Source organism: Schistocerca serialis, chromosome 4 (genome assembly GCF_023864345.2).
Source record: "Schistocerca serialis cubense isolate TAMUIC-IGC-003099 chromosome 4, iqSchSeri2.2, whole genome shotgun sequence".
NCBI lineage: Eukaryota > Metazoa > Arthropoda > Insecta > Orthoptera > Acrididae > Schistocerca > Schistocerca serialis.
The window spans coordinates 448,358,210-448,382,040 of record NC_064641.1 but is presented as its reverse complement, the minus strand read 5'-3'; the positions used below and the strand labels follow the sequence as shown (position 1 = coordinate 448,382,040).

The following is a 23,831-nucleotide window of genomic DNA, read 5'->3' as shown; positions in this document are numbered from 1 at the left end:
CTTTTGTAAACAAAAACTTTTTGAGTAACAACCAAGGTCAACAACAGTACTACAATTATGATCAGGGACGTAATTCCAATCGGAAAGATAACAGACGTTTTAGGAACGACAATTACCAAAACTTTAATAACAGGCAAAATTCGAATTATCAATACCGTCAAAATTTTCAGCAACAGGAACAACACTTTAGTAACAATAGAGGTGTTTCACAACAACAACATCAAAACCAGCCGCTTAACATACCTAACCAACAATGGAATACACAAGGTCAACCAGGCTTTAATGTTTCGCCGCGTGGACGTATAGCCCCTGGTCCAACAAATAGTAACGTACGTCAGCAAGGAAACAACTACGTACAAAGAAGACAGTATTTCAATTCCTATCGTAATGCACCGTATAGGAATGACTATTACGACAGACGTAAAAATAATGAGGACAATTTTCAGCGAACATCTAACAACAGTCGGTCATACCAACAGCAAAATCATACGCAAGAACATATTCTCATGAATGAACCCGACAGTAGGTACCATCCAGAGCGTAACACGCCTGGAAGAAGTAATAGGACAGTTCAAATAGTCGAAATGCCACAGAATCCTCCTAATAATAATAACACGTCAGATAGAATCTGACTAAATACTGCACAGGACGCATCTTCTAATAACACAAGCACTACCTTTGACACGCAAAATGTTGTTCACGAAAATGTAATTACTTTTGACGACATCAGAGACACTCTTTTACAGGAAAGACCAGTTATTCAGAAAACCATTTCACATCCTGTTATCGAAATTAAAATTGGTTCATCGAAATTTTCAGCAGTAATTGATTCCGGATCACCAATATCAGTAATAAATGAGGAGACTTTTAATGAGTGCAACAAAGAGAATACTTATCCGACGTTACCTTTAGGCAAAACAAAAGTGAAAGGAGCAGTATCGAGTAAAGGTGTAGACGTTAAATTACAGACGCATTTATCATTTTGTATTGGAGGTTATACTTTCCACTCTAATTTTTGGATTGTTCCTTTATTGACAACAGACATTATTTTAGGCACGAATTTTCTGGTACAACACGACGCAGTTATCGATTTTCAGAATTCTTATTTAATGTTAAAGGATGAAAATGTACAACTTGCTTTAGAATTTCAGCACTCACTATCTGCGGAAGAGCAAACAATTAACCGCACAGAGGTCATTTCCGCAACACGTAACATAGACTGTAATCCCACATTGTTCACGGATACGTACGTACACAACTATAATACTCCAGACGAAGCTGACTACGACGTAATGCAATTGATTTCTGATAAGGTTAAAGAGAGCAGTGCAAGTACAGACGACGAACGAACGCAGTTACACAAGATTCTTTTACAGCAAGCTCCAGTTTTTGACAACATTCCTGGTACTATGTCCGGCTTTATGTATGAATTTCAAGTCAAACCGCACGACACATTTAAAGCAAAGCATTATCCTATTCCATACATTCACAGAGAACAGGTTAAAAAAGAATTGCAGGATATGCTCGACCAAGGAATTATAGAACCAGCAGTTAGTCCGTACATAAACCCACTACATATTGTTAAGAAAAAAGATGGCTCACTTCGCCTTGTACTTGATTCACGTCACATTAATGACATTATTATTAATGAAACAGATCGACCACAGACACTAGAGGAACTTTTACAGAAATTTCACGGTACAGCTATTTATTCCACATTAGATTTGAAATCGGGATTTTGGCAAATTCAACTTCATCCGAACTGCAGAAAATACACAGCTTTTCTCTGTTTCGGCGACTGTTATCAATTTTGCAAATTACCATTCGGCTTAACTATTTCTTCTGCAGCTTTTATTCGCGGCTTGAACACAATACTTCCGATAGAACTTAAGGACAGAATCACGACGTATGTAGACGACATTCTTATTGCAGAAGCTAACTGGTCTGAACACAATCTGATTCTTGAACAACTGTTACAAACCTTTTATGCACAAGGACTTACAGTTAATCTTAGTAAATCGCACTTTGGCAAAACTTCTATAAAATTTCTCGGACACGTGATTTCAGCAGAAGGCATTGCACCTGATCCGGAAAAACTTCAGGCTCTACGTGACATTACTGTTCCTACAACAAAAAAACAATTACGCAGTTTTTTGGGCTTAATTAACTTTTTTCGCAAATTTATTCATCACTCTGCTTTAGACACACCCAGATTATGTCAATTAACAGGTAAAAACAGTATTTGGTCTTGGGATAAGCAAGCACATTTTGAATTCATGAACCTGAAACATGCTCTGTTGAATGCTCCACTGTTATCGCACCCCGATCTTACTAGAAATTTTTCCATTGCTACCGACAGTTCCAACACCGCTTTAGGCGTACACATTTTCCAGGAAATTGAAGAAGATGGTTCTACTATAATTAAAAACATCGCATTTGCAAGTCGCATTTTGTCACCTGCTGAGCGAAATTACTCCGTTACAGAACTTGAAACATTATGTGTTGTATGGGCTTTTACGAGATTTAGGCATTTTCTTTACGGCAGACATACCACCGTCTACACAGACCACAGAGCAATACAATTTTTGCTTTCAGCTAAATTTACTCACGACAGATTAAGCAGATGGAAACTTTATTTGCAAGAATTTAATTTTACGATTGTTCACATTCCCGGCACACAAAATGTTATAGCAGACGCACTATCGCGTTCTCTCGGCAACAATCAGCAAGACGTAGCAACCAACTTCTGCAAAACAAATTTCAGTGTCATGTACATTCAGCAAGTCGCATTTGAAAATTTTATTTCATCGTCATTACAGGACATAGCACAAGAGCAAAATAAAGACAATGTATGGAAAGAAATTAAACACCTTTGGCAAGATAGAAAAAATGTTACGATTAGGAACCACTACACTGTACGCAATGACATTCTGTTTCGCCGCTCTCATCCTGACAGCAACAATTGGTTATTATGCATACCTGACGAACTGGTTAACAAATTAATTTGGTACACTCATTTAAGCTACGCACATTACGGAGCACGAAAATGTTTTCTTATACTGAGACAGAACTGTTATTTTACTAACATGGAAAAACGTATACGACGAGTTTTAGCGTCTTGTAAAATTTGCCAGAAAGCTAAATCAGACACCACTTCACATATTCCTCCTTTATATCCCATTATACCTGTTAAATTAAGACACATGGCCGCAGTAGACATTTTTGGTCCGATTCCGAGAACTAACAGAGGTTTTTGCTACATCTTTGTCGCTGTTGAGCTCACTTCAAAATTTGTTACTTTCACTCCATTACGCAAAGCTACTGCTAAAACTGTTTCTAAAGCATTTGTAAAACATTTTCTATTTCATGTAGGGCATGTAATGAAAGTAATTTCTGACAATGGATCTCAATTTCGTAGTAGCGTATGGACACGCATGTTACGAGCCAGAAACATTTCTCCGATCTATATATCCAAGTACCACGCTTCTTCGAACCCTTGTGAAAGATTAATGAAGGAAATTGGTAAGCCGTGCCGAATATACTGCCACAAAAGACATATTGATTGGGATACACACATACTCTCATTCCAAGATGTAATTAATTCCATTCCAAATGAATCCACTATGCTATCTCCGACTGTTATACTGAAAAACGTTGAACCACCGAACAAAATTAAAGAATTAATAGAATTTCCCAAAAGTCGTCGCCTACGACACCACGAAATAATTGACATTGCGCTGAAGAACATCAAACGTGCCGCAGAGCGCCGGAGAAGACAGCAAAAACAGGTTTGTACACGCCGCGACTTTCACGTTGGACAGAAAATATTAGTACGTACACATTATTTATCCAGCAAATTAAAAGGTAAGTGCAGTAAATTTGAACTTCTATACGCAGGTCCATATCGGATTCGCAGCATCCCTCACCCCAATGTTGTACACGTCGAAACTTTGAGAACCAGAAAATCGAAAGGCAATCACCATATCTCAAACATTAAACCGTTTATTGAGTGAAACCACTGTATGATTCAACACACTATGATGCCATTTACTAATGCAATTAATTCACCTGACTAATTACTGATGATTATCGTATTTTTTCTTGGCAAGTGCCCGGCAAGGTAAGGTTAGCAGGTCGCTCTTCTTGTCGTTACACAACAGACCGTGCATATTTTTCCAGATGAATTTACACATTTATGACTATTTCTGCAATTATATTTATGTGACTACGTATTGATGATTATCGTATTTTTTCTTGGCAAGTGCCCGGCAAGGTAAGGTTAGCAGGTCGCTCTTCTTGTCGTTACACATCAGACCGTGCACATTTTCCATTTTTTGTGTATATGACTGTACTCCAGTTTTGTTTGTATGGACTATGAAATAGTTAAGATATAACACACACCAGTCGACTTTGACATTTTTTTTGCCTTATGACATCTCAACATCGTGACTGTTTCACATTTTTTTTGCTACTGCATTGTATTATTCTGTGTACATTTTTGCATCTGAACACTGTCAACGTCTTTAACATATTACGTTTTCTGTCATGTTATGCTGTAGGGTTAATTATGTTACCATAAACCAGTCATTATCTAGGGGGTATATGATTTAAATGCAGGACATTAATCTTTGTTCATCAATTTCAGAAAGGAATGATGATTCTAAGAAATAAATTTAACATAAATGGGAATTTCACCTACGGAATAAACGAAAGGAGATGCAATAACTTTATGAGGAAGAGTAAATGGATCAGGATTAACAAACATTAACAAGAATATACTATACTCATCACAGAATAGCAGTCTTAACTAATTTTTTCTTTCAGAATACAAGGTGATTGATGCAGGCTGTCAGAGAGAACTACACATCTTAGTTTTAGTGATGAAATATGCTAGAGATAAGAAATAGTTATGTAATGAGTAACGAAGTGATTTTTTGCAGATGATAGTGAATACTGATGAATAATGATGAAGGATATGGTATTATGAATAATGAAGTTTTTCTTTACAGGTGATGATAATGGTGAAGTTATGATGATATGGATAATGAAGTTTTTTTCTTTACAGATGAGGATAATGTTGAAGTAATGTATTTATGCTACGTAGTTATTTAAGTATTTGTTGCAGTTTGCTTTGACAGCAGGTGTTACATTGCATAGTAGGATGACTGAAAGTTTTGGAAAGGACAGCTATGGAATACATTTTTATACACACTTCACTGCCTGTTAATTCGAAGTTCACTACTTTTCAGCATAGTGTGCGTTTCTTCTTTCAGGTCAATAATCCGTTTTTGTATTTTTTCCAGGAGAAGTTTTTCATGACACTTACTAAACCTGTTAGTTATTATACCTGTTCTAGTACTTGCATTTTTATTTTTTTACCCATTTGTGTTTATCACTTCTAAATGTGATCACATGTACTGCCTTGTTACATAATCTTGCTACAGCTGACTCATGACGAATGACGTTACCTATCCTCATTTGCTGCAATAGGTCAAAAGCAAATAGTGTTATGTTTCAGCAATTAATTATCGATCCCAACGCAATGCATTGCTAACAAAAAAAAAAAAAAAAAAAAAATATATAAAATGTATTAACAGTCCCAAATAGTGATACCAGTTTGAGAAAATTCTGAATAATACTGATCAACTCTGAATAGCATGTCACTTGAGTAATGACCTCTTAATGAGACTATATTCAAAATAATGCTTTGTCACTAGCTAATAACTGCCACTGTTTATTGTAATGATACTACGTATAATGCCTGTGATTATTAATGATTTGACTGTAATTAACTGATTTTAATAATGACTTTGTAATGGTCTGAATACTACTGAAGGAGGAACACTGTTTATTGTAATGATACCACTTATAATGCCTGTGATTATTAATGATTTGACTGTAATTAACTGATTTTAATAATGACTTTGTAATGGTCTGAATACTACTGAAGGAGGAACACTGTTTATTGTAATGATACCACTTATAATGCCTGTGATTACTAATGATTTGACTGTAAGTAACTGATTTTAATAATGACTTTGTAATGGTCTGAATACTACTGAAGGAGGAACACTGTTTATTGTAATGTTACCACTTATAATGCCTGTGATTATTAATGATTTGACTGTAATTAACTGATTTTTAATAATGACTTCGTAATAATTTGAATAATACTGAATGATGATTCTATTCAATACTTGCTGGCCACTGAGTGCCAATAATTAATGTCACTTGAAGAATTGTTATTAATTATGCCATTAATTAGCCCCTTTTTTTTCCATGTTGACTTTTCATGTTTTGGTTAATAGCCAATGAGTGCCAATAATTTGTATCACTCAATGTATTATGTTAATGCTAGGCCAATAATTGACTCTCCTTTTTAACTAAGACTTCTGATGAACATTATTCTGTCTTATTAAATATACTTTGTAACTGGCGAAGGACCGCCACTGTTTATTGTAATACGATTACCCATGATGCCAGCTAGTGATTCTTAATAGATTGTAATGACACATAATTAATTAACTATGGTACTGTTTAATAATGCTTTGTAATTAATTAAGGCTAATAATTCTTACTATATTGAAATGACAAATGATTAATTAATTAACTGTAATTAGACAAATGATTAATTAACGACAAATGATTAATTAATTGTAGTTATACAAATGATTAATTAACTGTAATTAGACAAATGATTAATTAACTGTAATTAGACAAATGATTAATTAACGACAAATGATTAATTAACTGTAATTAGGAAAAGGCTAATGATTATTGGAATGAAAATGATTAATTAACTGTAATTAGGAGAAGGTTAATGATTCTTAATTATACTCTGTAACTGAAAAGAATGCAATTATTTCATAATGCTTTGTAACTAGGAAAAGAAGACTACTGATTCTATGTAAAACAATTAATGAACATTTTTCTGTAATACTACATACTTGGTACAGAAATGTTCAATAACTGGGCTATGAATGCCACAAACTACTAATTAAGTCTGTAATTGTCAATATTATGTGACTTGATGTCCTTCACCTCATAAGCTGACTACCCTGAATTACTGCAATGTCCATTTGTCCTGTTTATCCTAGTGATCATGGAGCACTATCTTTGGTTTTGCACTAATTCTACGTTGGTGTGCCTTGTAAGAGTGTGGTGTTGACACGACATGCTGTCCACCACCGTGAGCAATGAAGACGTTATTATGGTCCCACTGTTTGGTGTACCTAATGTACTGCCAAAATGAAAACATGGAACATTACTACGACAGTTCAGTGTCTTTGCTACACTGATAAATTCTGATGGGAAAAGATCTTCAAGTTGTGTCACTTGGTGTTGTACTTCTGTGGAAAGATATGGACTTTCAGAGCAGCTGTGTGCAATCTAAAGTGCTACAACCATGATGCAATCCTTCCCTTTCCTATCCTGATTCTTGTCACATAAAGAAAAAATTTTTTTGGTAACATCATTTATGTTCATAGGTTATACATTTTTCGATTCGCTGAACTCCAATGCGAGTACACTTATGTCACTTGTCAACATAATATTTTTTGCCAGTCTGTTTATTTGTTCTGAATATGCTAAAGAATTTTTTCAGTGCCTGTGCACTTTATCTGTCAAAAAATTTGTATATACTTTTTTCTGATTTGCTACTATGTTTAGTATTCACATTTTGTCTTTGTCTGATATATTTTGTACTTAGTGCGTGTGCACAACATTTAAATATTCTGTAAGTTGTAGGATTTTGTTAATTAAAGAAAAATTTTGCCGCGATTGGCAAGTCCAAATGACTCACCATCGCTGCCAAATTTTTGCCCCCCCAGTGGAGGGTTATGAAACACGTATGTAACGCAGCAGCGATGGCGAGGCATTGTAGCATCTGTGACCAGAGAGTATGCGCTTGACCGCGCGAGTGTTGCGAGCGGTTCTCAGTCAGTCAGTCGTTGCGAGTCTGTCAGTAGTCGTTGCGAGTCTGTCAGCAGTAGTCGTTGCGAGTCTGTCAGTGCAGTCGTTGCGAGTCTGTCAGCAGTAGTCGTTGCGAGTCTGTCAGTGCAGTCGTTGCGAGTCTGTAGGCTAATAGTCGTCATGCAGAGCGGTCGGTCAGTAGTAGCAGCCCAGTGCGGTTGTGTGATGTAGGCGGTCGGCAACACTGGTCAAGATGAGGAATAAGGTATACTGTTAATTAATATAATCATTAGATAATGAAAAATTTTATTTATTGTAATTATTCTCCAACAAGTCTCCCAATAATAATTTTTTTATTTCAAAAGCATTTTCTCAAAAATTTAATTTTTTATTGAACTCAAGATTTCGTTGCACTTCCCATTTCATTCCACTTCTTTTGAAGAAAAATTCCACTAAAATCACAAAAAAAGAGAATATTATTATTTGCAATGCAGTTCCTCCAAGCGGTGCGCAACAACAAGAGCAGATATGTGACATCCATTTATTCTGAGGTAAGACTTTAATTCTGATTGTTTTACACAGGGCCAAAGACCGATATTTCGGTTTAATTGAATTTTCTTGTCACTGAATGGACTTTAATTTTTTGAAGGATTTATATTTGAGTCAGATTGCGAATTTCACATTTTTGTTGCCATTGTGAGTACATTTCATTGTGGGCAGGTTACGCATAGAGCCATGTCCATCAGCATTTCTAATTAGTATCGTCCTTTTCTTTTAAAAATTTTTGTGGGGAGGTTACAACACTACCGCTGGGCCCGAAAATCCCCAGACATGAACATTATTGAGCATATCTTGAATGCCTTGCAACATGCTGTTCAGTAGAGATCTCCACCCCGTCGTACTCTTACAGATTTATGGACATCCCTGCAAGAGTCATGGTGTCAATTCCTCCAGCACTACTTCACACATTAGTCGAGTCCATGCCAAGTCGTGTTACTGTACTTCTGCGTGCTCGCTGGGGACCTACATGATATTAGGCAGGTGTACCTGTTCCTTTCGCTCTTCAGAGTAGTATTTGATGACCATGTGTCATTAAAGTGATGTTTCGGCAGTATTGGCACCTGTCAGAAACTATGTTCTTTGTAATCCGGTTTACTTCATTCTTCTTGAAGTTTAAAGATATTTCGCCTGTCTCATATATCTTGCCCACCAGGTGAAATACACAACTGGCCATTAAAATTGCTACACCAAGAAGAAACGCAGATGATAAACTGGTATTCATTGGACAAATATATCATACTAGAACTGACGTTTGATTACATTTTCATGCAATTTGGGTGAGTAGATCCTGAGAAATTAGTACCCAGAACAACCACCTCTGGCCGTAATAACGGCCTTGATACGCCTGGGCATTGAGTCAAATAGAGCTTGGACGGCGTGTTCAGGTACAGCTGCCCATGCAGCTTCAATACGATACCACAGTTCATCAAGAGTAGTGACTGGCGTATTGTGACGAGCCAGTTGCTCTGCCACCATTGACCAGACGTTTTCAATTGGTGAGAGATCTGGAGAATGTGCTGGCCAGGGCAGCAGTCGAACATTTTCTGTATCCAGGAAGGCCCGTACAGGATCTGCAACATGCAGTCGTGCATTATCCTGCTGAAATGTAGGATTTCGCAGGGATCGAATGAAGGGTAGAGCCACATCTGAAATGTGACGTCCACTGTTCAAAGTACCGTCAATGCGAACAAGAGGTGACCGAGACGTGTAACCAATGGCACCCCATACCATCACGCTAGGTGATACGCCAGTATGGCGATGACGAATACAAGCTTTCAATGTGCGTTCACCGCGATGTCGCCAAACACCGATGCGACCATCGTGATGCTGTAAACAGAACCTGTATTCATCCGAAAAAATCACATTTTGCCATTCGTGCACCCAGGTTCGTCGTCGAGTACACCATCGCAGGCGCTCCTGTCTGTGATGCAGCATCAAGGGTGACCGCAGCCACGGTCTCCGAGCTGATAGTCCATGCTGCTGCAAACGTCGTCGAACTGTTCGTGCAGATGGTTGTTGTCTTGCAAACGTCCCCATCTGTTGACTCAGGGATCGAGACGTGGCTGCACGATCCGTTACATCCATGCAGATAAGATGCCTGTCATCTCGACTGCTAGTGATACGAGGCCGTTGGGATCCAGCACGGCGTTCCGTATTACCCTTCTGAATCCACCTATTCCATATTCTGATAACAGTGATTGGATCTCGACCAATGGGAGCAGCAATGTCGCGATACGATAAACCGCAATCGCGATAGGCTACAATCCGACCTTTATCAAAGTCGGAAACGTGATGGTACGCATTTCTCCTCCTTACATGAGGCACCACAACAACGTTTCACCAGGCAACGCCGGTCAACTGCTGTCTGTGTATGAGAAATCGGTTGGAAACTTTCCTCATGCCAGCACGTTGTAGGTGTCGCCACCAACGCCAACCTTGTGTGAATGCTCCGAAAAGCTAATCATTTGCATATCACAGCATCTTCTTCCTGTCGGTTAAATTTCGCGTCGGTAGCCTGTCATCTTCATGGTGTACCAATTTTAATGGCCAGTAGTATAGTTTTGTCACGGGTGGCTTTCCCAAATATCTCAGTGATTCTGAAATGACGGCAATTGGCAAGGACGGTGCGTGAAGCCCAGCCGAGATAGACGTCAGCTCGGTAGACACGGCGTACAGAGCCGCTCGGCTGTGGGTGACGTTCTGCGAGCACAAGGGCGGCGCTGCGTGAGGGCAAGTGGCTCACCTTGCAGAGGCGGACTCCGCGGCGCAGACGCCGGCGCTGTCAGTCGCGCGCCGGCAGTCGTCGCTGCAGGAACCCACCGCCTCTCAGCAAGTGTTCGCTCCCGCCGACGCCAGCTGCGTTACCTACAGGTAGGTGCGTCAGGCCACGAGCGGGCCATCGGGTGCGGAAGAGAGACACAGCTCGCCGCTGCAAATGTGACAGCGCAGTGTTGCACGTCAAATGTGAAGTTCGCTGATAACGAAGTAAACAAGAGTTATTCGCTGACGAGTGTCTTGCTGAAAGGCGACGTGAGAACAGTGTCTTATAGCTCACGTTGTGTTCTATTCTTCTACAAAATTCTATAGTACTGTAGTTTTGCTATCCTCAATGTCCGCATTACTACAGAACGGAGCGATAGCTGAGTCTGACAAGTTTTCCACATCTACATCTGCATCCATTCTCTGCAAACTACTGAGAATTGCATGTCTGACGGTACGTTCCCCTGTACCAGTTGGACTTTTCCCGGTACACTCATGTATTGAACACCCGAAGAATTATTTCTTAAATGTCTCAGTGTCTTCGCGATGCTATGGGAGCGATACGTTAGGTGTTGTGATATATTCCCAGATTCATCGCTTAAAGTTGGTTCTAGAAACTTTCTAAGTACTTGAGTCAAGGTGAACTTCTTATCGAAGATCGCTTACTGGTTTCGGTTCATCATGGCTACCATCTTCAGATCTGTGAATTCATTCATACAATGTGAATTATACAGAAATAAAATTAAGTATACAATGGCACGTGCGTTTTAATTGCAAAAACGTGTTACAACATATCTCGATAAAAGGTCATTGCATGTCTCCTACACCAGTGGTACAAGTACTCTATGTAAAACATTGCCTAGTATAGGAGAGACGAGATGCGGGATGCCCCGGGAAGTCAAGATTAAGACCACGCCAAATGCCCGTATCCTGTATCACACACTACAGTGCACTTCACTGCAGCCAGGGCACCCCTGGGCTGCCAGGTGGTGGAAAGTACTGGCCGGCAAATGCTACCGACAGATGTCGCTCGGGTATTACTGTACTTCGTGTCAAATTTATTTATTTATTTTAATTGCAGCGTGATTCCTGTTACGTGTCAATAAAACATCCCTAAACACCTTTTCTAAAATTGTTGCAAAGTAGTTATTAAAACATAAGCTAAAATTTTTCTTTTTACGCTCACTTGCACAAGTGTACCATTGTAGGGACGGATTTACAACTTGGAGCAATTTCCACAAAGTGATAAATAGGAAATTTCTGTATGATATTTTTATATTTATACAAATCTGCAGACATAACGGTAAAATTATCAAAACAGGCAGAAGTTATAAGGTCGGCTTCTGCTATGTCATATGGACAGAAATCTACGCTGCGAATGACAACTAAAGTAATCACTACGTATCAAAATAATAAAATTATTACAGTGATAGTCGATGACACACTAAATTCACGTAGTACGTTTCCATGGGGGTAGTTGGCGACTGCCGATTCAGTTCTTTCAGCGTCTTTGTAGCACTCTCCGATAGGGTGAACAAACCTGTGGCTGTTCGTGCTACCCTCATTTCCATCCGTTCAATATCTGCCGTCAGTCATATTTCGTACGGGTCCCACGCTTTTGAACAATTTTCTAGGTATGTTTCGCATAAAGTCTTTTTCTGTATGATTCCAGTTCCCTACTATTCCACCAATGAACGGCCGTCTACAATCCGTCTGAGACTATATGACCGTTCCATTTCACATCCCTGTAAATTGACACACTGAGGTCTTTGTATGCCAACTGCCTTGCCACAGTAGCAGTACCCGTTCCCATCAGATCACCGAAGTTAAGCGCTCTCGGGCTGGGCTAGCACTTGGGTGGGTGACCATCCGGTTTGCCGAGCGCTGTTGGCAAGCGGGGTGCACTCAGCCCTTGTGACGCAAACTGAGGAGCTACTGGATTGAGAAGTAGCTGCTCCGGTCTCTGAAATTGACATACGGCCGGGGGAACGGTGTGCTGACCACATATCCGTATTCAGTGACGCCTGGGGGTTGAGGATGACAGGGCGGCCGGTCGGTACCGTTGGGCCTTCGTGGCCTGATCGGGAGAAGTTTAGTTTTAGCTTAGTTCAGAGGTATTTGTATGAGCTGACCAATCCACTTGTGATTCATTGATATTATAGTCATAGGATACTATGTATTTTCGTTCAGTGCATGAAAGGATCGTGCGCTGTTGTAAACAACGGTCCAAGCATTCGCCGAAGTGAGTGGAAGATTATCCTGAAGTGAATATTGTGTTAACTCCCAAACTGGCATTGAGCCTCAAATCTTTCTATTGGTAATCTCATTTTCTAAGATATCCAGAGACAATACGCATATCACAGCTATCGAGCAGCAATATGCATATCATTGAGTAGTCGATAACTACCGCAAGGTAGAACCGAACTACACAAACCATGCACGGTAATATGTGCCTGGTGCAATATGCATATCACTGAATAGTCGATAACTACTACAAGGTAGAACCGAACTATGCATCCACAACTACACAAACCATGCACGGTAATATGTGCTTGGTACCATTTCCATTCGTCTTCCTGTTCATTCAGTCGTTGGATAATGGCTGGAATAAATGAATTTTACCGGTAGATAACGAATACTATATATTTCTATTTCCAGATGCTTGCAATTTAATTGCAATGTACCTCGGAAAAATAAGGCTCCACCTGCAGGCATACAATACGATACTCGATGTATGATCAATCTGCAAGTTTCATCTGAACTTGAGGAAACTGCTCATTCACATGAGTCAAAAATGTAAACTCGTTTCTTTGAAGTAATTACAGTTCCAGGTGTGTATGTACAGTATTCTAGAAATTACAATTACGAGCAATTAGATTTACGTGTGATACTGTCGCGGCCTGATGATAATAGTGACATGGGATCTACGAAAGCTTTGGAGAGCCATTCTAAACCACGATGGCTCAGACGGCATGCACAACTCTCGCAGATTTCGAGATGTTGGTTCCATATATCTCGATGACGTGACAACTGTGCTCTCTTGTATTCAAATCAGGTGAGATGGCTTCGTGTGAGGACGGGGATGGGTGCTTGTGAGGATCACGATCATCTTTGTAGAGTGTTCCCCACACTATCTTTATTATAGGCCCGCATCTCGTGGTCGTGCGGTAGCGTTCTTGCTTCCCACGCCCGGGTTCCCGGGTTCGATTCCCGGCGGGGTCAGGGATTTTCTCTGCCGCGTGATGGCTGGGTGTTGTGTGCTGTCCTTAGGTTAGTTAGGTTTAAGTAGTTCTAAGTTCTAGGGGACTGATGACCATAGATGTTAAGTCGCATAGTGCTCAGAGCCATTTTGAACACTATCTTTATTCAATTCGGGAGCGACAGAACATACGTCATTCTTAACGGATAGAAATCAGGCAGTAAAAGTAATTTCGGGAGTACCCCAAGGAACTGTTATAGGACCAACCAATACTGTTCACAATATACATAGATGTAGTGAATAACGTCGGATGGGCCAATGTAATACAAAAAAGAAGTCGCAATTCAGAAAATTTACGAATGGTGATGGGATTTCTAGTTGACCCTCAACATGAATAAAGGTAACTTATTGTGTAAATAGATATGTCATAATCATCATCATCGCTTCTGGGAGTAGGACGCACGTCTAGAATAGTCACCCAAAATACTGCTTTCTGTATAGTCCACAAGGCAATATTGGAAAGATTCGAGTTCACAAAGAGGCTTACCAATAGTCTTTCTTTCCAAGCACCACTCGTAACTGGAACACGGTATGGTGGAGGAATGGAGCAGGTATGGAAGATTACAGTGCTATACAAAGTACCCTCCGCCACACACCCTAAGGTGGCCTGCGGAGTATAAATGTAATTCATTGTCATACTGAAGATACAGGCTGTTTGCAGGACACTTTAGGCGAACAAACGGAAGAACATGGTTGTACAGTTAGTTCCTGTATCTCTCGCCTATGAGACATGATGCCAAGCGTATCATAGTACTTGTTTCATAATATGTAAACATTTCTAAACCATCAGCCTGAAATTTGCACTGTTAGCAAACAGGACACTTCACCTCATGCGGAGTTTGATATAGTTGTACCCTGCCATCAGCGAAAATCACCTGTCTCATGCTTTAAACACCCATTGACGGTTTTCTTGCGCACGTGTTAATTCCACTGTCGTGTGACGTGAAGAACGCTGTATTCTGTATTGCGCAGCAAGGAGATAGTCCTAGAAGCTGTAACTAATAATCGGTTGCTGTTGTTCATCACTGAATTGACAAATGATCTGATGAACTGTGTGTGGCTTGTCTATCCGCTGTTATACAGCACGACAGTCGACAATCACCAAGGCACGTGATTTTGGCGGCGGTAGTTTCACCGAGTCGACGCATCTGCGCTACACCCTTCATACAGTAGCACGTGCAACGCTCCATTGCTGCACGGCTTCAGATACGGAGTATCCTATGAACATCCTATCCGCCGGGAAGCAGCGCGTAGTTTGGCAGCGATTAACTGCGCCCGCCCGTCATGCCATAAACTAGACAAGGTATGACGACATTCCGCCACGTGAGTAGCTAACTTTATTTGTGTTCTCGTGAGTAGATGATTAGCTCGTGATAACAGAAATCTAATCGACACTTTATAAAGAATGACGATGACTAAAAAACCATCAGAAGAGGAGTTAAGTCATTAGTAAATAAACTCATGAACAACAGAAATCAGAATTAATATGTCAGCTCGATAATTAGAGAGCTGCAAGCTACGCTTCTCAGTCGTGGAATCTGGAAAAACAGCAAAGGAAAGAACGATACAAGCAGCTGATTTATGGATATGGAGGAGAGTCACAACATCATACTGAACGCAAAAAAAGTAATGACAGGAAACTAAAACAAATTTACCACAAAAATTAGATTAATATCATACATAAGTGAAGGTCAAAATTAAATAGATACCGAATTCGGCATACTGATTTTTTAAATAACTGTTTCCGAGGCAAAAACTCGGGGAAGAAATCAAGAGATAGGTCTGGAAATTCCATGATCCGAACAGAGAGAAATGGATGCAACAGTTACAACGGAATGGTAAAGATGGAGAGATACAGAGAAAATTGGCGGCATCGACAAGGCGTTGCCTTAAATGTATGACCAGTAGTAAGCGGACGACGAACAGTGAGGCACCAGCTGCGCTCGTATTTCAAAATCGCGTGATCTCAAGCCCAATTTGTGTTCTACCTCACAATGAAATTTCACGTGAATCACTGCTGTGAACTGAAGCTGAGACCTCTTCCCCATAACCGCCCCTCCCTATTCCTGCTCTCCCCGAAGATGTTTCCGCGATCATGAAACGAAATGTTGGATTCATCAAGAAAATGCACTCCACCACAGTATAAAAGTCCGGAAATTTCAATAACAGCAACTTTTCACAATGAATTTTCACCTTGCAGCGGAGTGTACGCTGTAACTATTTGGTAGATAAAATAGGTGTACCGCACTGGGACTTGTATCTAGGACCTTCGTCTTTCGTGGGTAAGCGCTCTGCCGAGTAAACTATCCAGGAACGACTCACAACCCGCCCTCACAGGTATTGGCGGAAGTAAATCTGTGAGGGCGGGCCGTGGGTCGTACTTGGATTGCTAGTCGACAGAGCACTTCACCACGAAAGGCTAAACACCAGCGTTCGAATCCCGGTCCGGTACGCACTTCTCATCTGCTAGAAAGTTCAATTGTTACATTTAAGATCGTGAAAATCCACATTTTATGGTGAAATGCCGTGTTGTAGGATCGGAATTCCCATTAATTATTTTTTGTGCTCAGCACAAAGTTCACGAGTATGCTGTGTGGCCGCGCGAGGACGAGTTCGCGAGGCTGTAGCCGGCCACAGAGGTCACTGTGCGACCTGGAGTCCAGAACCACTACCTAGGGACGCGGAGTTTTCCAGCGGCTCCAGCGCGGAATTCCCAGGCGAGCCAGTCTCACAAGTCGGCCTCGGTTGCGCCTGCGATCTGACGTCACGGGACAGCCTCCCGCCTGCGCACGCCGCGTCACATGCAGGTGCGCCGCCAAGGGCGGTTGCCCGCCTCCAGCTCACCACACCACGCATGTGACGTCCATGCGGCGGTAATGGACAGTTAATGGCAGATCTTGCAGCAGTAAACGACGTCGGAATAGGAATGTGGACTCTAGCAAGGAAACCGAACAGGGAACATATTGTGTGACATCTGGCTCCGATTGCTGCTAGGAAAGTGACATGCAAATCATGCACCACAGATCTTGTTATGTATTTATGTCCAGTAGTGTCTGCTTTGCGTGTGATAACTGATTTTGAAGACACTATATCAGTGTGTTACTTCACTTGTTCGTTAATGTTAAATGGGAAACTATTCTGGACCAAATCTAAAACTGGCTGTACTTACATCTATATTTCACAAGTTACTTTACAGAGTATGGCAGAGGGTACTTCGTTGCCATCTACCTCCGGCCCCTCTTCATCTCTCTCTCCTGGTCCATATTCTCAAACAGTGCAGGGAAAGAACACGTAGATAAGGTCCCGTATGTTTATCAAGTATCCTTTGTACAAAAATGAGCGATACTGATATTATACGATGTAAATTCTTAAGTTTTCTGAGGCAACCATTTAAGCAGCTGAGGATAACAACAACAGCTTCGTCCTAGAACTGTCATATCTGTAGGTTCCCACATGAAATCTGTCGTTAACAGCTGGTAAGAATTTAATATAAACGTTAATAAATACTACACAACGGATGACATTGGCCTCCACTGTTCCTGAATATACTGGCCAGTTATGTAACCATTATTAATTGTTCTCTCATCCTTGACGTCTTCAACCTGCTCATCTGCTGCTTGTAATTTGTAATTTCCGCTTGTCTTATATTCGAGGGACACAGTTTAGAATATAAACTGCGCATACGTGTGTGTGTGTGTGTGTGTGTGTGTGTGTGTGTGTGTGTGTGTGTGTGTGTTTGTGTTTGTGTTTTATCAGTCAGATTAAATAATAATAATATCGTACTGATAAATATATATATCAATCATATACATGGTCAGCACTGACAAAACAGTTTTTTAACTATACGTGACTTCTCACATGGTAGGAGGATACTGTGATCGAAAAAATAACTTCATCTCTATCTAGAATTAGGCATATAAATACTAAAAAACACTGTACATTTATTGCACCATATATTTTTGGATATCTTGTATTTCTGGATTTTCACTGACAAGAACGACCGATTGTGAACAATGTGTTGGCAGGTGGCATTTACACTGTCCATCACACATACAGAGACATCCGTTGCTAAGTGCAGCAGTCCTGGAAACGGCGTATCGATTACTACATATGTCCTTAGGAACATGGCTGGGAATGAGGGGAAGAAAGCCGGCTGGTGTGGCCGAAGGGTTCTAGGCGCTACAGTCTGGAACTGCGCGACCGCTACGGTTGCAGGTTCGAATCCTGCCTCGGGCATGGATGTGTGTGCTGTCCTTAGGTTTAAGTAGTTCTACGTTCTAGGGGACTGATGACGTCAGATGTTAAGTCCCATAGTGCTCAGAGCCATTTGAACCATTTTGAGGGGAAGAAAGCGAATGTGCACTCTGACTGCATACCGTATGGAGTCATTCCAGACGTGGAACAATTCCTTCCGGAACCAACTGCAAGCAGTGGCTCTTGGTCGGCCGCTGTGGGACTTAACTTCTGAGGTCATCAGTCCTCTAGAACTTAGAACTACTTAAACCAAACTAACCTAAGGATATCTCAAACATCCATGCCCAAGGCAGAATTCGAACTTGCGACCGTAGCGGTCGCGCGGTTCCAGACTGTAGCGCCTAGAACCGCTCGGTCACACTGGCCGGCCTGGACACAGTCTGTCTTATTAAATGCCTACTGCAACGCATGAAAATTATATAAGCACCATTGATGATAAGATTCATTCAATTACTCAAAACAGATGACTTAACTTTTAATTTGAGAGCTGTATGTCGAAAGGTTCGGGGTTAAGATGTTCACCTATGCTTAAAGGTTAAACAGATTAGCAAACAATATGACAATGATAAGGCTTACTTCAAAGCAACCAACCTCTTAATTTCAATCGGTAACCAAAGTACGAGTGGATCCCAGTCCACCCCTTCTGACAATTTTATTTTTGCCTAAAGCCCTGGTAACAGTTGGCTGTTAATTTTTCAAAGTTAAACTGATTATCAGTTATTAAGACCGCTGTGAAGGAACGTCTTAAAACATTTCTTGTGAACACTTAATACGAGAGAGCTCACTTGGCGAAACCACATGATCCAGCTAAAATACATCAATAATGACCCTATCTTTCAAACACAGAAACGAACAGCTTAGTACAACAGGTTGTTCACATTATAACTAATGACTGAAAAATGCAGTTAACAGATAAATCTAACCACAAGGTCCCTCTTTTGTTTAACGACAACATAAGCCCTAGTACAATTGTTCCGGCTGTATTTAGGACAAGAAGTGATTAATTAGAACATTAATGATCGGGTACAAACCAGAAAGGAAAGGCAATATAAAAGCGGGACAAATTTTCAAATGACAGTTATTGTCTTTGTACAATACTGCTGCCTATATTTACGACCAAAGAGCCGACCGAGTAAAACTCTGGGGGTCAGGTACAGACCAGGAAATAATGAAAAGGCAGGTAGACAACGAAACAAATCAGCAAGCAGTTCCATGGATGCACGGTGCGCCGCAACGGTTTCTGAGTGGTGCCGATGAAAGCCAGGTAGAAGAGGGCAGCCAGGCCACGAGCGGCCGTCCGACACGAATGTTGCCAACCAACCGACGGGATATCGGCCTGCTGCTTGTAGTCGACCCTGACCCCGGTGAAGTGCTCCGGTATCTTCGCAGCTCGTGGCTTCGGCCGCTCGGACCTCGTGACAACCTCTTGTCGCGACGCTACCCCCAGTCCCCAAACTTTGTGCTTCTCTCTCGGGCAGCGAACCCCGTGTATATATCGGCAAGCAAAGACCTTCTAAGGACACAGATATTGGCTATAGGGCCACAAGAGGGATAGTCGATACTACACCTCAGCCAGTGGCGCCAGACAAAACAGTCTACTAACTCAATGGCGCCACGGCTCAACAATTAGCGCCTTCTCTGCCGATAGCAATGGAAATACAGTCGATGTCAGTGCTGTTAATGCAGAGTAACACAGCCTTCCGAAATTCCTTCACCAAACAGGACGAAGCAAATACTCCAGTCCAGATTGTATACCAATTAGGTTCCTTTCCTTTCTGAGTATGCTGTTGAAATTGTTTCATACTTAACAATCATATACAACCGCTCCCTCAACGAAAGATCTGTTCCCAAAAACTGGAAAGTTGCACCAGACACATAGTATTCAAGAATGATAATACGAGTAGTCCACTGAATTACAGGCCCATATCATTAACGTAATGCAGTAGATGAAGCAGGCAAAAAGGAATACAAACGTCTCAAAAATGAGATCGACAGGAAGTGCAAAATGGCTAGAGGACAAATGACAAATGTAAGGATGTAGAGGCGCATATCACTCGGGGTAAGATAGATACTGCCTACAGGCAGACCTTTGGAGAAAAGAGAACCACTTGCATGAATATCAAGAGCTCAGGTGGAAACCCAGTTCTAACCAAAGAAGGGAAAGCAGAAAGGTGGAAGGAGTATATAGAGGGTCTATACAAGGGCGATGTACTTGAGGACAATATTATGGAAATGGAAGAGCATGTAGATGAAGATGAAATGGGAGATATGATACTGCGTGAAGAATTTGACAGAGCACTGAAAGACCTTAGTCGAAAGAAGGCCCCGGGAGTAGACAACATTCCATTAGAACTACTGACAGCCTTGGGAGAGCCAGTCCTGACAAAACTCTACCATCTGGTGAGCAAGATGTACGAGACAGATGAAATACCCTCAGAGTTCAAGAAGAATATAATAATTCCAATCCCAAAGAAAGCAAGTGTTGACAGAAGTGAAAATTACCGAACTGCCAGTTTAATAAGTCGCAGCTGCAAAATACTAACGCGAATTCTTTACAGACGAATGGAAAAACTGGTAGAAGCCGACCGCGGGGAAGATCAGTTTGGATTCCGTAGAAATGTTGGAACAGGTGAGGCAATACTGACCCTACGACTTATCTTAGAAGAAAGATTAAGGAAAGCCAAACCTACGTTTCTAGCATTTGTAGACTTAGAGAAAGCTTTTGACAATGTTGCGTGGAATACTCTCCTTAAATTCTAAAGGTGGCAGGGGTAAAATACAGGCAGGGAAAGGCTATTTACAATTTCTACAGAAACCAGATGGTAGTTATAAGAGTCGAGGGACTTGAAAGGGAAGCAATGGTTGGGAAGGGAGTGAGACAGGGTTGTAGCCTCTCCCCGATGTTATTCAATCTGTATATTGAGCAAGCACTAAAGGAAACAAAAGAAAAATTCGGAGTAGGTATCAAAATCCATGGAGGACAATTAAAAACTTTGACGTTCGCCGATGACGTTGTTGTTCTGTCAGAGATAGCAAAGGACTTGGAAGAGCAGTTGAACGGAATGGACAGTGTCTTGAAAGGAGAATATAAGATGAACATCGACAAAAGCAAAACGATGATAATGAAATGTAGTCGAATTAAGTCGGGTGATGCTTAGGGAATTAAATGGCTCTGAGCACTATGGGACTTAACATCTATGGTCATCAGTCCCCTAGAACTTAGAACTACTTAAACCTAACTAACCTAAGGACATCACACAACACCCAGTCATCACAAGGCAGAGAAAATCCCTGACCCCGCCGGTAATCGAACCGGGGAACCTTGGCGCGGGAAGCGAGAACGCTACCGCACGACCACGAGCTGCGGACACTTAGGGAATTAGATTAGGAAATGAGACACTTAAAGTAGTAAATGAGTTTTGCTATTTGGGGAGCAAAATAACTAATGATGGTCGAAGTAGAGAGGATATAAAATGTAGACTGGCAGTGGCAAGGAAAGCGTTTCTGAAGAAGAGAAATTTGTTAACATCGAGTATAGATTTAAATGTCAGGAAGTAATTTCTAAAAGTATTTGTATGGGGTGTAGCCATGTATGGAAGTGAAATATGGACGATAGATAGTTTGGACAAGAAGAGAATAGAAGCTTTTGAAATGTGGTGCTACAGAAGAACGCTGAAGATTAGGTGGGTAGATCACATAACTAATGAGGAGGTATTGAATAGAATTGGGGAGAAGAGGAGTTTGTGGCACAACTTGACTAGGAGAAGGGATCGGTTGGTAGGACATGTTCTGAGGCATCGAGGGATCACTAATTTAGTATTGGAGGGTAGCGTGGAGGGTAAAAATCGTAGAGGGAGACCAAGAGATGAATACACTAAGCAGATTCAGAAGGATGTAGGTTGCAGTAGGTACTGGGAGATGAAGAAGCTTGCAGAGGATAGAGTAGGGTGGAGAGCTGCATCAAACCAGTCTCAGGACTGAACAACAACAACAACATTAACGTTGATATATGGCACGATTTTGAAGCAAATGGCACGATTTTGAAGCATATACTGTGTTCGAACATTGTGAATTGGCTCGAACAGAATGGTCTATTGACACTTATCAATACGGATTTGGAAAACATCGTTCTTGTGAAACACTACTGGCTCTTTACTCACACAAGATTTCAAATTGATTCCTTATTTCTATATTTCAAGAGCTTTTGACACCATATGTCACAAGCGACTTGTTATCAAACTGCGTGTATCTGGAATATCGTCTCAGTTATGCGACTGGCTTTGTGTTTTACTGTCGGAGACGTCACTGTGCGTAGTAACTAACGGAAATTCATCGAGTAAAACTGAAGAAACTGCAAAAAGGTGGGAATTTAAGGAGATGGGACCTGGATAAACTAAAAGAACCAGAGGTTGTACAGAGATTCAGGGAGAGCATAAGGGAGCAATTGACAGGAATGGGGGAAATAAATACAGTAGAAGAAGAATGGGTAGCTTTGAGGGATGAAGTAGTCAAGGCAGCAGAGGATCAAGTAGGTAAAAAGACGAGGGCTAGTAGAAATCCTTGGGTAACAGAAGAAATATTGAATTTAATTGATGAAAGGAGAAAATATAAAAATTCAGTAAGTGAAACAGGCAAAAAGGAATACAAACGTCTCAAAAATGAGATCGACAGGAAGTGCAAAATGTCTAAGCAGGGATGGCTAGAGGACAAATGTAAGGATGTAGAGGCCTATCTCACTAGGGGTAAGATAGATACCGCCTACAGGAAAATTAAAGAGACCTTTGGAGATAAGAGAACGACTTGTATGAATATCAAGAGCTCAGATGGAAACCCAGTGCTAAGCAAAGAAGGGAAAGCAGAAAGGTGGAAGGAGTATATAGAGGGTCTATACAAGGGCGATGTACTTCAGGACAATATTATGGAAATGGACGAGGATGTAGATGAAGATGAAATGGGAGATACGATACTGCGTGAAGAGTTTGACAGAGCACTGAAAGACCTGAGTCGAAACAAGGCCCCCGGAGTAGACAATATTCCATTGGAACTACTGACGGCCGTGGGAGAGCCAGTCCTGACAAAACTCTACCATCTGGTGAGCAAGATGTATGAAACAGGCGAAATACCCTCAGACTTCAAGAAGAATATAATAATTCCAATCCCAAAGAAAGCAGGTGTTGACAGATGTGAAAATTACCGAACTATCAGCTTAATAAGTCACAGCTGCAAAATACTAACACGAATTCTTTACAGACGAATGGAAAAACTAGTAGAAGCCAACCTCGGGGAAGATCAGTTTGGATTCCGTAGAAACACTGGAACACGTGAGGCAATACTGACCTTACGACTTATCTTAGAAGAAAGATTAAGGAAAGGCAAACCTACGTTTCTAGCATTTGTAGACTTAGATAAAGCTTTTGACAATGTTGACTGGAATACTCTCTTTCAAATTCTAAAGGTGGCAGGGGTAAAATACAGGGAGCGAAAGGCTATTTACAATTTGTACAGAAACCAGATGGCAGTTATAAGAGTCGAGGGACATGAAAGGGAAGCAGTGGTTGGGAAGGGAGTAAGACAGGGTTGTAGCCTC

The 23,831-nt window shown here is 41.0% G+C and overlaps 1 protein-coding gene across 2 annotated transcripts in view; it reads left to right on the top strand.

The window, feature by feature from the left end:
* The window catches only part of LOC126475084 (ABC transporter G family member 23), a 380,919-nt gene that overhangs the window by 144,765 nt on the left and 212,323 nt on the right, over nt 1-23,831 (top strand). The window contains exon 1 of one of the 2 annotated variants that reach the window (XM_050102650.1): nt 10,735-10,842. The exons of the other annotated variant lie outside the window; for it this stretch is intronic. The gene's annotated coding sequence lies outside the window, so the exon portion shown is untranslated. Of the gene's footprint in view, nt 1-10,734; nt 10,843-23,831 lie in introns of those variants that run through there. 2 annotated transcript variants of the gene reach the window in all.